Source organism: Peromyscus leucopus, chromosome 9 (assembly GCF_004664715.2).
Source record: "Peromyscus leucopus breed LL Stock chromosome 9, UCI_PerLeu_2.1, whole genome shotgun sequence".
Taxonomy (NCBI): Eukaryota; Metazoa; Chordata; class Mammalia; order Rodentia; family Cricetidae; genus Peromyscus; species Peromyscus leucopus.
The window spans coordinates 4,745,758-4,765,008 of record NC_051070.1 but is presented as its reverse complement, the minus strand read 5'-3'; the positions used below and the strand labels follow the sequence as shown (position 1 = coordinate 4,765,008).

Sequence of the window (19,251 nt, the reverse complement as noted above, 5' to 3'; positions counted from 1 at the left end):
TTGTTTTCAAGAGATGATCATGTCTAGCTAAAATTGCTTCCACTTAGCTATTATAGTGAAATGACAAATCTGTTATTGTTGGTGTTTATTGGCATTATTATTAGTCATTGTCAAACCTTGAAGGAAAAATCATGGACTGAAACCCTAAAAAAGTCATCTTATTTTCATAAATACATTTCCAAATAATTATGTCCAATATCCACTTCACCTTAGACTAGACTTCTCATGTGAAACAGAAATGGCTGTAAGATGACTTTTAGAAATCTGCCAGGAAAACAGATAGAATGACAAGGCATATTTTTGCAATATATTAGCATCCATATTGATTGCGAACTTTAGAGTCTGTCTAGGCCCCACTTTCTTTCTTTCTTTCCCAAGCACTGATGAATTTCTTCAAAGAACATAATCAATTTACCAATGGAGCCCTGAGGCTGCCCCCAATTTCCTCCAGTAATATATGTTAATGATCAAGCAATGATGGCTTCTGAATTATTTAAGAAACAGGAAGAAATGAAAATTATCCCAGGGTTATGGGTGCCAGTTTTCTCTATGTCTTCCACAATGGTGGCCTGCTGTGGGATGCTCTGTATGTCAAATTGCTCTGATTGGTCAAAAAATAAAACACTGATTGGCCAGTGGCCAGGCAGGAAGTAGGTGGGACAAGGAGAGAGGAGAATTCTGGGAAGCGGAAGGCTGAGAAGAGAGACACTGCAGCCACCGCCAGGACAAGCAGCATGTAAAGACGCCGGTAAGCCACCAGCCACGTGGCAAGGTATAGATTTATAAAAATGGGTTAATTTAAGATATAAGAACAGTTAGCAAGAAGCCTGCCACGGCCATACAGTTTGTATGCAATATAAGTCTCTGTGTTTACTTGGTTGGGTCTGAGCTGCTGTGGGACTGGTGGGTGACAAAGATTTGTCCTGACTGTGGGCAAGGCAGGAAAACTCTAGCTACAGTGGCCATATGACATCACACCAACTTCATTACTTCTTAAATTCAGAGTCTTCCATTGGACAGAGATATGAAGCCACAAGCCTCTCGGTGCCCACCAGCCAGCTGTGAGGGTGAGAACACACTGAGAGATAGTTGGACTTCGGAAGGCTTTTGAAATAAGGGTTTGGGCTTCAAATGGATAGCACATAGAGAAATAGAGCATATTATTGTCTTGGGTGTGCCCTTAAGTTTCATATCCATGACTTTCCCTTCACAGGTCTTTGCTACTGGACTAGCTGATCTGTAATGAGACATAACTGCTTTGTCGTCACTTCCTGATACACGGAGAAATTTTATTTCAGACAAATATTTAGCTCTGCCGTTGAGCAGAGAAAGATAATATGTCAGGCAGAACCTCCCTGTCGGCCCATAGCATGTGGAGGGAAGCTTGTCTATGTTTGCTTAACGTGCTTCCTCTCCCATGAGAGAGGAGAAGCCCCCTAAACACCTCAAGTGGGCAATTTCCCGTCTCTTCATGAAGGAAGAAGGAAATGAGCAGTGACTAACAACTTCAGGACAGACAGACAGACTTGAAGAAGCCAGAGGTTGTCATGTGGAAGAACAGGCAGAGGGAACAGACCGAACGTGATATGTAAATACTTTAGTAAGTTCTTTTGAGCCATGAATGCAATCAAATGAGGACAACGAGAGCTTATTAATTACTGAAGGAAAGAGTAATAGAAGCTTAGCAACAAAGGGGACTCAGAAGTCTAAGATGAAGTGTAGGTGAGGACCACTCCTCACTTCCTCTGCATGCTGGGAGCTATGCTGAGACCATTTTCCCCATAGGAATCAGTTGTGTCCAGTCTCCTCCTGGCCTGATTGGCTTTGCCCTTGTGTAAGTTGATAAATCTTTCTCTACTTCTCATTCCATGAGATCATCTGATACCCTAGAAGGGTAACTGACTTTGTATTTTTGGTCCAGTATTTTACTGTCACACAGGCTTGTAGTAACCTCTGTACATTTTCCACCCTGTCTTAACTTCTATTATTGTCTTTCAGTTTCAAATTTGAAATAGTTCATATTTTTTTATTGAGAAATTGTGAGTCTTGGAAATGATTACCCGTGATGTCTCCTTCTACCATGGATATTAGAGAAATAAAGACTTTTGCTCTGTCTTGTAAAGAAGCAAGGAGAGTCTGCCAGTGGACAGTTATTAATACTCTAGTCTACAGACAGATTAGAGTGAATGCATCTTTGTGGGGCAATTTGAGACAAAGTGAAGCAATGTGTTTTACTGGGAGATGGGCAAATGGTTCTTAGAAATGAGAACCCCAGAATAGAAAGACTAGAGAGGCTTTAAAAGGGCCTGATGAGTGAGAAATTTGCATCACAGGACCCCATAAAAGCAGCTATTGATTAGCTTGAGAAAAGTGTGCCTTAAAACCATCATACTCAGTGTGCCATTGATCTTCAGAATGTCTCACCAGGCTACGGCTCAGCGCTTATCAAGGAATTTAACAATACCCTGAAGAAAGAAACACTCTGTTGAAAGAGCAGAGGACAGCAAGACCCTGGAGGCCTCTTCTGATTTTCATATTTTCAAGATCTTCCAGCAGCTGTGGTGCTTTGATCTGCCACTACTGGGAGATTGGAGACCGAGGCTAAAATTCACTTCTAGCTGAGGAAAAAAAGGCACTTTGATATGAATAAATAAGTAGCATGTTTATCTGTATCGATATCTGCCATGCCTTCTTGTGGGATCTGGGGAGAAAATTAATGGTGGTAATGAAAACTCTTTAGAGATGACATGGTCCACCTGACTAACCTGTCTGGCTCAAAGCTGGTGCTTTAAGCCGTGATTAACAGGTGAGCAGCAAAGAGAAGAGAAGAAAGGAATGTCCATCAGTCTGTCCTTCAGGAAATGGACCGCAGGAATGCATAAGTTCTGTTGCTTATGTTTGTCAGTAGTGGGAGAGACAGATCAAATACTATATGCACATGTGTTATCATAGACATGCAACATGGTGGGACTCCTTTGGGCTCCAGTTCGGGCCAGAGTGTGGTCATGACATTATTCTTTTATTGCGGACAAATAAAATGGCTTGGCATTGCTTAGAAAGCACTAGAGAAATGGATTTCTATCTGAAGCAACTAATTACTCAGCTAAAATATTGTTCAAAATGCATTTTTGGGAGTGTTACATATTATCCTCAAGAAACCATAAATGAGCTGCCACAAAGGAACAGTATCAGCTGACCCAAACTAGCTAGGCCTGACTTTCTAATTTGAACCAACTTCTAGAACGCTGATATTCAGAAAAGTGAGAGAAACTATGTTGCATACATTGAAATAATAGACTTTATTCCTCATATGAAGATAGGAGAGCGTAAGTGCTTTAGCTCTAGCACTCAGTATTCAGCAAAGCTGTTTTCCTGTTGTTGCTGTTTATTTGCTGTTCTGAGATTATAATTACAACATTCCACCCTGCCATTCCCTGCATCCAAGTTCTCCCCCAAAGCCCCAACACTGAAAACTTGTTTGATGATTGATATTGTGATGTTTTTTAGAAATATTTCAAGCAATTTATTGGTGATAGAAGCAGTGTGCAAAGACATTCACGTGCATTAGTGAGAAAGTGTGTGTCCTTGATGAACACCAGTGTGGTTGAGATCTCAGGATGAATAATTACCACGGCCCTAAATAACCTGTCATTGATCAAGTGAAGAATTAAGTCTAAAGAGTTAAGGGCAAACTTCTATATTCTACCACGCGGGTTCACAAGAAGCTGGTTCCACCTAATTCTTCTGGTTGTGAACTCCAAAAATAACTGTTCGTGAAGGTACAACCAATCCATCATGAGCTGCCTTCTTCCAGGTCAACTGTTGGAAGTAGGGACTGGCAGCTGATATTGGGGTTCTGGGTGCTAGCTTGCCAGTTCAAATCAGACAGATGAAGTTAAAGCAGAGCTGTAAGAAAAGAAACTGAATTGGAAATTCAGACAAATAAAAACGTAGCAGACATATAGTGAAAGGTACACAAGGGGAGAATGGAAGAACATATGTAGTCAAATACCTTCTACATTGCCTGAATTTTAGATACAATGAATATGCATATATATATTTGCATAAGTATGCAAAATATATGTATGTGTGTATATATGCATCTGTATACGTATGCATATGTGTACATAAATTCTCACTCTAGGACAAATCAGAGTATTCATTGTGTACCTGCTGCTGACCCCTACGGTCTCTAGTGGATAATTCCAAAATCAGATCACACAGATGGCCCTAGTTGAATTCTGGGGGATACATAATAAAACAAAAACTAATGCTTATGGGAAAGAGATTTTTAAGGAAGAAGAGGACATGACGAGGGTGAGAGGGACAAATGAGGATGGGTGAACACCAGAACACATTATACGTGTATGCGATTGTCAAAGAGCAAATTTGTTAATAAATGGTACTGTTTTGTAAAGATTGTCCCCAAGATGGCATACAATCAATCTTAATATAGTTGATCAGACTGGAGGGAGGCTCAGTGTATAAATCATTTGATCTGCAAGGTGAGTACTGGAGTTCAGATTCCACAGGACCTGCCTGAAAGTTTGGCAGGTGTGGCAGCCACCAGTAAGACACGGGATCAACGGCAAGCTGGCTGACTAGCCCAGGAATCTGTGAGCTCTAGGTTCATCAGGAGTCTCTGCTTTAACAAAGCATAAAGTGATTTTAAAAGATACTGGGAGTCAACTGCAGGCTTACACACACACACACACACACACATACACACACACACACACACACACACACACGCATGCACACCACACATGTCATGCCATTACTGGGATCAAACTACAAATTTAGGATAATTTTGACATGGTGATAGTAGAGTTTATTTTTTATTTTTCACGTTTGCACACGGTCACACTGATATCTTTGGTTACAATTCACTGTTTGCACAGGTGGATATTCTTATAACAACTTTTGCAATCAGAAAAAGAAAGCATTTTAAAATTCAAAAAAATCTCACTTACGCTGATCCTAAATCAAAACTTTACCTCATCTTTAGCCCTGGAACACACTGAGATGGGTGTTTTGGAATGTTGTAAAATTAGAAGAATGCAATGTATGTCATTATCAACTTCTCCACTTAGCTTAATTCTTCTGAAATCCAGCTAATTTGCTGCACATATTGATTGTTTCATGTTACAAATGAGTAGTATTGGTGTAGGGACATGGTATTTGTTTCTTTTGATATTCATGGAAACTTGCATATTTCTAATTTTTTAACCATTGCTGATTGGGTAGCTATAAGCCTGTATGGATAAATTTCTACATAAACCAAAGTTCTCCTTTCTCTGAAATAAATACGTAGAAATGGGATGGCTAGATCAGGCCAAGAAATAGCAAATGCAGTTTTGCATTTAGCATTAAAAAACTGCCAACATTTTCTTCAAAAAAAGATGTACCAGTTTTCATCCTGCCAGAGCAAAGTGTGAAAATTACAGTAGCTCCCAACTTGCTAGCACCTGGCATGGTCTTTCTCATGTGTATGTATGCATATATATGTGTTACATACATAATGGGTGCTTATTTATAATAGCCTTTATAGCAGATGTCTGATAGCATATCATGATTAAAATTTACATTTATTTAATGGTTACTAATTTGAGGAATATTTATGTGCTTCCTTTCATCTGTGTATCTTTATTGTCCACTCAAATATCTTACCTATTATAATTGAGTTGTTTGTTTTAAGACTATTGTGAGAGCTTATTATTATGTCATAATCAAGGTTTTTGAGTGACATGAAATTTGCACATGTTTTCTCTCAGTCTGTAGCTTATCTATTCATTCTCTTGACAGCATAACTCACAGAACAAATGTTCAGTTTCGGTGTTTTGATGTTCAATTGCTCAATGCTTTTCTTATGGGTCATGCTGTGGGTCTCACATCTAAGACCATTACTAAGCTGAGCCTGGTAAATCTTATACCTACTTTCTTCCATAAATTTTCTAATTTTTATTTTAAGTTTCAGTCAGTTATCCAGTCTTAGCCATTGTATGAGAAAGTGGTGTGTTACTCAGTCTTCTGTTGCTGCAACAAAATGCCTGAGAAAGTCAAGTTAAAAGAGGGAAGACTGATTTGGGCTCATGATTGACAAAGTTTCATTTCACAGTGCAGTTACTTTTAAGCCTGTAGTGTGGCAACACCTTATGGCATTTTGGAGCATGTGACAGACAAGGCTATCCCCCCACACACACATGACCCCTAAGAAACACAGAGAACAAGAAAGGAGGAGACTTGGTTTCAATATCCCCTTCAAGGATGTGTCTCCAATGACCTGGCCTCCTTCTAGAACCCATCTCCTAAACATGACCATTTCCTGATAGTGATGAAGTCTGGTGACCAAGCCTTCAGCGTGTGTAATATTAGAGTGCATTTAAGATAACCCAAAACTTCACAGTCAGCTTTAGATTCATGCTCATGTTTTTTTCTTTGTTCATTACTTTATTCTTTGACAGTTCCATACATTATAATGTGTTTTGATCCTTCTTATGCCCCTCATTTTCCTCTCTCATTACCTATCCCACTTCCACCGAATTATTTTTGCTTCCCCAAAATTTAGAAAGTTTCCTTCCTCCTTTTATGTGCTTGGGGGACTTTGTTTTGCTTTTTTTTCTTTTGTGACCCACTGTGATTAATTGGGATTGTTTGCATGAGCATGGGCCAGGAGCTATTTATTTACAGGAAAAGGACATCTCATCATTGGCTACACCACTAAGCTCTTGGGGGGATGAGTGAAGCCTTTTAAGCCCCTCTCTCATGCATGGTGTAATGTTAATGGTCCCCTAGTTCTTCTCATCTTCTACTTTTTTGGTTTTTAAAGAATTGTGATTGTGTGATTATTTGGACACACTACGCCTCCTCATTAAATTGCCTTTTACTTTTCTCAAAAATCAGTTGAACTAGGTGGTCTACCTCCACAGTCTATTTTCATCAACTTTATATGCCTTTGCCAAAACATAGCTGTCATGGTTACTATACCTTTATAATAATATACCTTGAATGCACACACTGAGAGTCTCCCAACATTAATCGTGACCCAAATTGGTTTGGAACACTCCTTTGCCTTTCTATGTAAATTTAAACAATAGTTTGCCCGTAACTGTGAGACATCCTATTAGGATTTTGTTTTATTTTGATTAAATGCATAAGCCAAACTAGAAAGAGGAGTTAATATCATTACTTTGGGCCATCTAATCAGTGAACATGAGACATCAAGTCAGTAATGAATTCTTTGATTTCTTTTATCAGCCTTCATGGTTTTCAACACACACAGTTTTACAACTAATTATGGAGCATTCTGTAAATGTCAGTGAGATCCATTGGTTGATGGTATTGTCAATCCAGATCCTTTCTTCCTTTCCAGTTATGTGTGACAGGGGTAAATGGTAGAAACATGCTCAATTTGGATTGCTCATTTCCCCTTCAATGCTGTGTTTTTGTTTGTTTGTTTTCTGTTGTAGGATTTCATACACTCAGGATTAGTATGAATTCCTAGTTCATTTACCTCTCATGATATGCAATTCCCTGTTTTTAACCCTTGGTAATTTTCTGCTCTGGAAGCCTTTGTCTGAAGTTATTATCATAATTCAAGCTACCTTGTAATTAGTGCTTGCATGGATGTCTTCTTGCATCCTTTTACATCCAAATTACTGATGTCATTAAGTTTAAACTAGATTCTTACAAACAACATATAATTGCATTTTTCATTATCACAATCTCCTCTAATTGACATGTAGACCATTAGCATGTACTTCAGTTGACATGCCTGGATTTAGTACCATCATTTTTACTTCCTTTTGGTTTTCATCCGCCTATCCCCCCATATCTGATTCTTGTAGATTGATTTTGTTTATACATTTCAATTTATCCATTGAATATTAAAATATTTCTCCTATCGGTTTTTAATTTTTGTCTACAAATTAAAATAAAAGGCTGATCTTTAGATAGTATGGCTAGAATTAATATTGTATTGTTTCTCCACAAAGAAGTTACTTTTTCCTTTCTCCTGTATTATATATATATATATATATACATATATATATATATATATATAGAGAGAGAGAGAGAGAGAGAGAGAGAGAGATACCACCTCTCTATGTACTGAAACCCTAGTTATACAATGCTGACTACACTGTTATAACTTTCGCTTTCAACTATCTTTGAAATTTAAAACATGATATTAAAAAAGCAGTATATTGTATTATCCAGATATCATTCATCTCTCTTGTTCTTCCTGTATTACTGGCATTCCAAATTTCATACTGATATTTTTCTTCCCTTATAAGAACAATATTCCTTTAGAACAGTCTGCCAAGGATGTATGTTCTTAGTTTTCCTTCTTTTGAGACAATCTATCTGTATTTCAATTTATTCCTAAGTATATATTTATTTTGCTAGATTTAGATTTTTCAGTTAACTATGCTTTCCTTTTAGAATTTAAACAATGCCACTACATTGTGTCCTGGCTTCCATAGTTTCTGGTGAGAGAACTACAGGCATTTGAATAATTCTTTTTCTAAATATAATTGAACATTTCTTCTCTGGTTGTTTCTAAGATTTTTTTTCCCTTCATTTTTAGTAGTCGGATTAAAGTGTGTCTGGGTGTAGAACTCTTTGAATTTGTCATGCTGGGAACTTATGAGTTTCCTAAATCTTAAGATTATTTCTTGTTAAATTCATAATAAATTGAGTCATTTTTATTACTATTACTCTTATTGTTTTATTATTATTTACATCTCAACCACAATTGCAATTTCCACTCTTTCCTCTCATCCCAGCTCCTTCCCCCACCTTCCCTCAGCCCCACCCCCATCCATTCTTCCTCTGTATCTATTTAGAAAAGGGCAGGCCTCCCATAGATGTCAACCAAACATGGCGTATCAAATTGCAGTAAGACTAAGCACCTCCACTGTATTAAGTCTCGACAAGGCAACTCAGTATGAGGAATAGGGTCCCAAAAGCTGACTAAAGAGTCCAAGACAGTCCTGCAAGAAAACCAAGCTACACAACTGTAATATAGATGCAGAGAGCTTAGGTCAGTACCACGCAGGCTTCCTGGCTTTCAGCTCAGTCTCTGTGAGCTCCTATGAGCCCAGGTTAGTTGATTCTTTGGGTTTTCTTCTGATGCCCTTGACTCCTCCTCCCCATCTTCTGCAGGATTCCCTAAGCTCTGCCTAATGTTTGACTGTGGGTCTCTGCATCTGTTTGAATCTGTTTCTATCAATTACTGAATGAAGCCTCTCTGATTACAATTGAGCTAGGAACCAATCTATGAGTATAGCTAAACATCATGAGGCATCATTATATTGACTTTTTCTTTTTTGCCAGTCCTGTTTGATTCTATTCTGGGTCTCTGGGCTATCCAGCCACTGGGTCCTGGTGCTCCAGGCAGTGTCATGGGTGGGCTCCATCTCGTAGCATGAGTCTCAGGCTGGAGTAGTCATTGGTTGGACACTTCTACAAGTTCTTTGCCATCTTTACCCCAGCACATCTTGTAGGCAGAACAAATTGTAGGTTGAAGGTTATGTGACTGGGTTGGTGCCCCAATCCCTCCACTGGAAGTCTTGCCTGGTTACAGGAGATGGCCAGTTCAGGCTACATATCCCCTGTTGCTAGGAGTCTTAGCTTGGATCATCCTTGTAGATTCTTGGGAGGTATATTATTCTGTGTTTGAGTGAAATGTTCCATAGATATCTTTTAGGTCCATTTGGTTCATAATGACTGTTAACTCCATTATTTCTCTGCTTAGTTTATGTCTGATAGTGGGGTGTTGAAGTCTCCCACTATCAGTGTGGAGGGTCAATGTGTGATTTAAGCTTTTGTAATGTTTCTTTTACAAATGTGGGTGCCATTGCATTTGGGGCATAGATGTTGAGAATTAAAAGGTCATCTTGGTGATTTTTTTCTTTAATAAGTGTGAAGTGTCCTTCCCCATCTCTTTTGATTAATTTTGGTTTAAAGTCTATTTTGTTAGATATTAGGATAGCTACACTAGCTTGCTTATTAGGGCCATTTGCTTGGAAAATATTTTTCCAACCTTTCACTCTGTGGTGATGTCTGTCTTTGATGTTGAGGCATGTTTCTTATGTGCAGCAGAAGGGTCTTGTTTTCACATCCTTTCTGTTAGCCTGTGTCTTTTTATTAGGGAACTGAGTCCATTGATATTCAGAGATACCAATGACCAATGATTGTTAATTCCTGTTATTTTATTATAGGTTTTGTGTGTGTGTGTGTGCGTGTGTGTGTGTGTGCGCGCGTGCGCGCGCGCGCTTCCTTTTTTTGGGTTATGTTGGTGTGAGATTATTTATTGCCTGTGTTTTCATGGGTGTAGTTAACTTCCTTGGATTGGAGTTTTCCTTCTAATACCCTTGTAGATCTGAAATTGTGGATAGATATTGTTTAAATTTGACTTTATCATGGAATATCTTGTTTTCTCCATCCATGGCAATTGAAAACTTTGCTGCATTTAGCAGTCTGGACTGGCATCTATGGTCTTCAGCATCTGAGCCTTCAGCTCATCAGCCTAAGCCCTTCTTGCCTTTAGAGTCTCCATAAAGAAGTTGGATATAATTCTGATAGGTCCGCCTTTATGTTTTATTTGGCCTTTTTCTCTTACAACTTTAAATTTATTTATTAATAAATTATTAAATTTATTCTTTCTTTGTTCTATATGTTTAGTGTTTTGGTTTTTATGTGGTGAGGGAACTCTCTTTTCTGGTCCAATCTATTTGGGGTCCTGTAAGCTTCTTGTACATTTATAGATATCTCCTTCTTTAGGTTAGGAAATTTTTCTTCCATGATTTTGTTAAAAATAATTTCTGGGCCTTTGAGCAGGGAATCTTCTTCTCCTATACTTATTATTCATAGGTTTGGTCTTTTCATAGTATCCCAGGTTTCCTAGACATTTTCTGTCAGGAAGCTTTTAGATTTAACATTTTATTTGACCAATGTTTGTGTCTTCAATGCCTGAGATTCTCTTCCATCTTTTGTATTCTGTTGGTGATGCTTGCATCTGTAGTTCCTGTCCACTTAATCTAGATTTTTCCATTTCCAGAATTCCCTCAGTTTGTGTTTTCTTTATTGCTCTTATTTCCATTTTTAAGTCTTGAACAGTTTTCTTCATTTCCTTCTACTGCTTGTTTTTTTCTTGGCTTTCTTGGCATTCCTCTTTAAGGATCTCTATCATTGTCATGACGTTGGTTTTCAGGGTCATTTTCTTGCGTTTCAGCTGTGTTAGAACAGTCAGAGCTTGCTGTTGTTGTGTGGCTGGGCTCTAGTGGTAACATAATGCCCTGGCTGTTGTTGATTGTGTTTTTACACTGATGTTTAAGCAACTGGATTTAGAATGAATAAAGGTGCCAATTTCTGGGTTTGTCTTTGTCAGATGGGTGTTTTCTTCCTTGTTTTCTGTTTCCTCTCTGGTCTTCTGGTTCGAGTGGACTGTGATTGAGCAGAGGGTCTCTGCCTGAGTATGGCGCTGGACTTCTGATGTCCTAGATGGCCTCTGGTTCAGATGAGGTTGCTGCCCAAGTTGGAGGCTGGAGTTTTGATGATGTGCATGGCCTCTGATCTGGGCAGGGGTCCTCTGGGGTTCAGGATCTTAGTCTGGCTTCTGGTGTGGTAGGAGGCTTCTGCCTGGTTTCTAGGGAGCTGAACTGGTCTCCTGGGTTCTGGATGCTGGTCTGGCCTCTGGTAGAGTGGGAGGCTTCTGCCCGAGGTATAGGCTGGGATGTGGTCACAAGGAGAGGAGGGGCACTTAAGGTTATACTGGACTGGAACAGGTGGGGCAGGGGTGGTGTGGTGTGGTGGCTTACCTGGTTTTCAGGATGTTGGCCTGGCTTTGGATGGGGTTGGAGGCTTCTTGGGTTCAGGGATCTGGCCTGGCCTCTGGTGGAATGGGAGAGTCATTGTTTCTTTTCATGATTTTTCATCTTTTATCTTTTTCCTTGAGGGATTTTGAGACATCTTGTGGTTCTTTACATATTATAGGGTTTATTATTGGGTCCTAAAGATTTTAAGTATTGCATTATAAGACTCTGTGGAGACTCTTGAATTTTTAAAAAAATATTTAACATGTGAATTACCTTATTGTGCATAGGCTAAATGTTGCTATACACCACTTGCATGTTATGATTGTAGTATCAGATCATTTTCAACATCTGCAATAGATTTGCATCTGCCACATCTGTAGGTCTCCTCATGACCAGTCTTGGATGTGGCAGTTGCCTACCTGATACTTCTCTCAAATCTTCTGATATTTTAATATCCCTTGGATTCAGATATGTTCATACATTGTTTGGTGGTGATTCCAGAGTTCATACATACTGTACTGGACTGCTTTATCTGGATCTTTCCTCTGTATCCCACCTCCTTCATACTTTCCTGCTCACAAGAGTTCCCTTGGATACCTAATCGGTGAGAAACTCAGGACTGAGTTCACTGTCACACAGTCCCCAAACGCCTCTGGTTTGGTCCAAGAAACAAAACAAGCACAGTAAGCACACCCCACTTACGTTCTTAGGATGGTGATTCTTCAGTTAGAAGACAGATTCCTCTCTCAGGTGTCTGTCTCCCATCAAAACCTTGGCATTTGCTGAATGCCCAGGCAGATGAGACCAACAATGGCAGCAACAATTACGGCTTCTCTCTACTCTGTTCCATGAGGACCACCTCTCCCACTGCTCTGTAAGAGAGGATTCTGCCTGTCTCGGTGACTGAGGCTGCTGTGAGTACCAGTAAGAAAAACAGGAGGCAAAAATACACTAGGAACTGATGGTCTGCTGGGTTCTGTTCTTCATTTCCAGCTCTATTGTCATTGACTTTTCCGAATTATTGTGCAGTTTTTCTGTGTATTCTGTCTTATGTTTGTGGTTACATTTAATAAGAGACTGGGAAGAGTCTATTAAACCCATCTTAATTAGGAGCAAGCCCTCAAAGTTGTGCTATGTTTTACAACTAGGTACAACTTTAACTAGATCAGATTTTAAATGAGTGAACCCAGCGTGTGCAAATGGTTGTGGGTGCTAATCCTAAAGAAAAGAAGAAAAGCAATGGGCTGTGTAGGGAATTCTAAGTTGAAACTCTGCATATTTGGGGTATTTCATATTTTTTAAAGGTCATTCTGAACTGAGGAAACATTAATGTCCCCAGAGGTAAGCTCTGCTGCTGACCATCTTTTACTACTCATTGTTTGGACAGCTTTGTTGTCTGTACGGTAACTTCATAATAGAACCACGTGCACATGCACATACAGACACCCTTCTCCTATACCACGTCTTCTTAAAAATTTTCCACACACCATTTCTTTTTGCCTGAGAATTTTTTTTTCAACCTCAGGTATATAGTTGTATAAAATAGATGTGCAAATGAACAGTTTAGTAATGATAAATCATAAAGAAATTTATTTTCAAATACTTCTTTTGTAGACAAAATTTTTAGCACTTAATAAATATTAAAGCAAATTTGCATACAAATAGATGTCTGTGCTTATTTACTTTTACATAAAGAATCATCTTGGCTGAAAATTGGATCCTATGAATGACAAGCCTTTCCAGTTTTTCAGAGCTGATCAATATTTTGATTTTGAAATTGTCAATTCTGAGAATGCTGACTCAAATAAATAATTAGTACAAACCTGCAGAGATGTATTTAGGGCTATGTTTCAGAAACTTGAAATTTATGTTCAAATCCTAAGTCAAAATTCACTTAATTTCTTTAACTAAAACTAAAGAAACTTAAATAGCAATTAAAAATCCTTCCACACAATACAACCCGTGGTATGCTATCTGACAATCACAGCCCAGAGAACAGCAACAGAAATGCATTCAGATATTTGTATTCTCTGTTAACATTACACCAAGTGAAGTCCTCACTTCGCCCTTCATCAAGAAAATTTCTCTTTGCAAAAAACGGAAACCACTACAGAAAACGACAATCAGTCAAAATGCAAAGCTGTGGAGCTCAGTCCCAATATACACATCTCTAAAGCACAATTCTGCTTCTAAGACTCAGGGAACATCACCAAAGAAGAGAAAGACTGTAAGAATCAGAGGACCAGGGACTCTTCTTTGAAACTGTGTATCCTAATAACATCAAGAGCTAGGGCTAGACAGTCTCACTAACATGGCCGCCCAAAGGATGACAGGCCAGACTAGCTGGGGAAAACCCCTGAGGCCTCAACCCTACACCAAGAACTATAGGCGGCTGAGGAAAGCAGGGAGGCGGTGCTCTTCCTCAGGAACGTGCAGATCAGTTGTTCACCCAGTGCCATGATCAGCCCTGAAGACATCCATACAAGAAACATGACATGAACCGAACGGGCTATATTTGGGAATACATGTGTATGTACGTAAACACATACATATACACCTGCAATTACAATTAGTGGGAAAAGAGACCATGAATTTGAAGGAGATGGACAGAGGTACATGGATGGGTTTGGAAGGAGAAAGGGCAAGGAAGTAATGTAATTGTAATCAACGAGAGAGAGAGAGAGAGAGAGAGAGAGAGAGAGAGAGAGAGAGAGAGAGACAGACAGACAGAGAGAGATAGAGAGAGAGAGCATGCTACCACTGATATCCTTACTGGTCACTGTCAATCATGAATCACTTTGTCCAGAGGTGTTCCTTCCTCTCTGCTCCTGACTCTTATTTGACGCAGTCCAAGGAGGCTTCTTCTTCCTCCGGTTCTTTCTAGCATCAGTCTTCAAGTTTGGCGATGTGAAGGAGTAAAATAGATTCTCCCTAGGTTGAGAGATGCCTCCCTCATGCAGCAGCAAGAGCTTCCTCAAATTACTTGAATCTCTCAGAACTCCTTTGTCGTTAGGATGCTGCTTTCTGCTGTGCTTGTTTCTGCCCTTCTGCCCTTTGGTCTTTGGTGCATGCCAATTCTCTCTCCTTCATCTATAACATCTATGTAATGACTGCGTTGTGCAGGGTGAGATATGAAAACACATGCTGTATAATTACTACATACCTAACTTTTGGCCACAACAGATTCCTTGATTGATTGTCCCTGATGTCCATGAGCCTAGATCAAACCTTCCATACACAGATGGTTGATTTCAAGCCGTCAGACATGAAACAAGAATGAACTATGCCAAACTATAGAAAGCAAAGATGTACATAATCTGGGAAAATAACAGCCTTTCTAAATCTCATGTGAGAAGCATTAGTGATTACAACCTAGTAGAACAAAAGACACACACAACTTTAGCCTGAAAATACAGCCCTGTCCAGATTTTCTCTTAGGTCCCATTGCACTTCTCATTGACATTCTGTCCCTAATAAATGCTTTAATTTAATAGTGACTTGCAGGTCTATGTTAAGAGATCTATCAGTTTTCAGTGATGTAAGGACTTTACAAGTACTACTGTAAGCATAATTATTTCTCGTACCTTTATTATTTTAATATATAGATAATTTAGACAAATGTGTTGTAGACATAGTAATCTATATTCCATTATATGAATATAATCATCTCTTGTGGAGAAGGAACTTAGATACTGGTTCCTGGGGACTTTGCTGTCATTGTGAAAAGAGGTTGCCCACAGTTTCACAAGACTTAAACTAGTGTTCACACACATGGGCTACAAAAAAAAAAAAGCATACTTTGATCCTGCATTTGAAACCTGAATAGAGGCTTGGATAGTTCCTTGGGAGTTCACAGCCCTGGCCCATTTTGATATTGCAAAAGAAACTAAAATTGAAATTGGCAGCATGTGGCACTCCGGGCTGTACTTGGGGACACTTCCTGGTTCGTCACTGTCTTCGACTTTGCTGCAGTCGTCCTTGGCAGTTCCTGATCCCAGTAGTCCCTCACCCACCTGAATCCAAGAAGAACCTGTGAAATGGTCTGTTGCTTGCCAGCTGACGGAACCCGAGAAGCTGGGGTGTTGACTTGGGTCCATATGTATGCAGATTTCTGGCTGAGAGGAAATTTTACACCCTGTGCTTTGGCCTGGAGAGAGAAGCCAAAGTGGTCCAGGTCCACTTTCCCAGTCTAGAGAAGGAGAGCTATTTACCTTGGGCATAAATTATTTCAGGTGCAGCAAGGGCACCTTTCTCTATCCAAGCTGGCACACTGCTTTGTTATCTGGAAAATTTTGCTCAGTGGCAGCATGCAGTTGGGCTGAGAAATTCTTGATTCTGCACCACCATGCCTCTTGTAACGTGAAACTCGTGGTGACATATGCTTATTAATCTTAGTTAAAAGACACCTGCCCAGATGGTTTATACCTGGGAACACTCCCCGCCATCAATCCTTCTCTAATCAGCTAGTGCTCTTCCCTCTCGGCAACATACCAATTTGTTGAGCAGACCAAAAGCTGCTTCTCCTTGATCATGTGTGATTCATGCCATGGGTGGGAACGAAACACGTGCTTAGCCCCGAGCAATCAATGCGCTGGTGTCCTGCTAACACACTGTGACCCTTGACCTTCAGTTGAAAGAATGAATTACCCGTTGCTCTTCTCGTTAGGGTCTCCAAATCGGGTCCTAAGGTGCCCTCTACCTTCTCTGTCCCTGGCTGTACTGAGAACAGCTGCACACAGCAGGATTCTAATCACACCTCCCAGAGCCGGGGCTGACTGGGGAATGGAAGTGGGTGCCCGGGAGGGGAGGGCTGTGATTGGAGAGCCTCTCCTACCACCCTAGTGTGCATTAGCATTGCTTCCTGGAACCCCCAGCGTATTTGGTGCTTGCCACAGGGGCTAGGCGTCTATAAACAGAAACATTATTCTAGGGTGAAATTAGCCAAGGTATTAAAATGATAAATGCAAAGCGGAGCAGGCTCGGTAGTTGGAAGACAGAGAATACGCAGCAATGATCTGTGAAATACGAAGCAGTCCAGACCATTAGAGAGGGCGAGCTGTGAGGCCGCCAGTGGTGACATGATATTTCCGGCATCTCGTTATATCAAAAGGGGATTTACTGTGTTTTTACCTCATGCTTCCTTCTGGCTTGTGGGTCTGAGGATCATAGTGTGTGCCTTGATAATTTAAACAACCATCACTAGCCAGTGTACATTTGATATCTAATTAAGTCTCTCATAGCACAGGATCACAAGCATGCTTCATCATCCGGGATCTTTAAAGCCTGCTACCCAACCAAAAGGCAAAGATGTATAAATCTGCAATCAATTCTCAAAAGGCTAGAACGCTAGGAATTCACTTCCACTGTGATGCCCTGGGACATTTAAATGATCCCTCAGGAGGGAATAAGGGCATTGATAAGGGCCTAAGGGTCATCTAGCCAATATGATAGTGTTTAAAAATAATAATGCATTTCAATTTTGTTTAGTTCTCTTTTCACAAATATTTTCTTATTGACTAAACACTGTGACATGTTGAGGAAAATTAGAATTACTGAGGAAGATTTTAGGCATGGATTTCCTTCTGTTTCTGATTTTTCATTTATGACAGCTTTCAAGCTCCCGGGAAAAAAACAGTGGAGGGTCACCAGCTTTTTGCTTCTGGAGAGTAAGATACATTGTGTCGCCCTTCCTGTGTCAGCCCCTCTATTCCAATCTCTGATCAGAGATTAAAGAGAAAAGATGTAGATTTTCATTTTATATAAAAAGCTCAATTCCTGAATTTGTAATTAGGCATTCATGTCCTATGTGTGTGCAAAAAAAAAAATCTTATAAGTATGTGCAGATTAGAATTCTAGAAAACTATGTCATAAAAGCTAGTAGGATCTGATTCAAGTTTATAGTCTCTAAAAAAAAACAGACATTTTTTAATAATGATTCTTTCCAAAGTTTAGATTTCCTGAATATTTATGGCAAATTTTCTCAAAGGATGCCTTTTAAAACATCTCTACATTACTTCAGTGCTATAAAAACAAAAATGAAGCTTCTATCTGACAAATTACTTTGCCTGCAAATAAGATACGTGACCAAACATAGGGGGTCTTTTCTTCCTGATTCTGGAGACTGATAATCGGATCTCGATTCTGGCAATCAGGTGTTGACTTTTGATAGGAATCTGAAATGTCAAGAAAGGATGCTGGCTGCTCCATAGCAAATTTTGGTCACTATGTCACCCCCTGAAACGAAAACCTGAGCCAGTAGGAAGGGTTCAGCCCTCCATGCCTGATTTGCTGCTTAAGGTCATGGGACGAAACGTGAAGCAGAGATGGCTTTTCAACCAGCTGTGTGCTTTGGTTCCGGCTGACTGGCAGTACAAAGAAAATGTGTCAGTCATGAATATTAAGTGTCTCTCTAGCATTTTCTTCCAGATGGAAGCAACATGCACATTGTAGTGAAGCTTCTTCCAGTGGATGAGTTTTCTTATTTATATTTTGGCAAATCATATTGCCTTTCATCTGTGATTTCCACCATCATACCCTACTGAGGAGTTTCTTTGAAAAACATGTTCACCTTAGTTTCTTTCAAAATTCTTCACGCCTCACCCCACCCCACGCTATGTATAGCAAAGTCTTGCCACCGCAAAATCCTTCATTATCTTTCAAGCCCTTTACACTTTTAGTAACTGTCAATACATGTCACAGGCCCATGTTCTTAACCCACTGATAACAAAAGTACCTGACTACATCATCAGAGCATTATAACAATTCTAATGATCAAATTTTAACATCTATTTTGGTGTATTTTTTCTGGGTACTATGAATATGCTTGCTGTCCATAAAAGTCCTTAATCCCTCTACTAGTTCTGTGAGCTAAACAATATTATTTTTTTAAATATTTTTTTGCTTTTTGTTTTTGTTTGTGTGTGTGTACTACATATGTGTATAGGTCCTTGCAGAGGCCATAAGGGGCCATCTGATCCCCTAGCACTCTAGTCACAAGGCATTGTGAGTGCTAGATCCAAGCTCAGATCTTCAGGGACAAACCACTAAGCCATCTATCCGTCCCCAAACCTGTTTATTCCCATCGTATGAATGAGGAGATTGAAGGCTTGAGAGGACAAGGAGCTTCCCCAAGGTGGCACAGCAAAGACTGTCCGACGCTGGATTTGAAAGCTGCTCTTCCTGAGTCCTCAGTTCATCCGCGTAGTGCCTAAGCTACCCAAACTGCATTACTGTGGTGACTTTGTTACTCTTTCATTAAAACACCTTTGAATTTTTCAAACAAAAATACAATAAAAGTGTAACTATAAAGAATTTGTGTAAAAGTTATACTTGTATTCATCAAGTTCCTGGCTTTTTTTTTTTTTTTTTTTTAATTATTCCCAGCCTGGTCCCCCAGAGCCTGAGGAGAAGCTCATCTAACGGAAAAGGCTTC

General features: G+C 39.6%; 1 protein-coding gene across 1 annotated transcript in view; it reads left to right on the top strand.

Annotated features, from left to right (window-relative positions):
- The window catches only part of Hs6st3 (heparan sulfate 6-O-sulfotransferase 3), a 711,590-nt gene that overhangs the window by 647,939 nt on the left and 44,400 nt on the right, over positions 1-19,251 (top strand). The window lies entirely within an intron of this gene.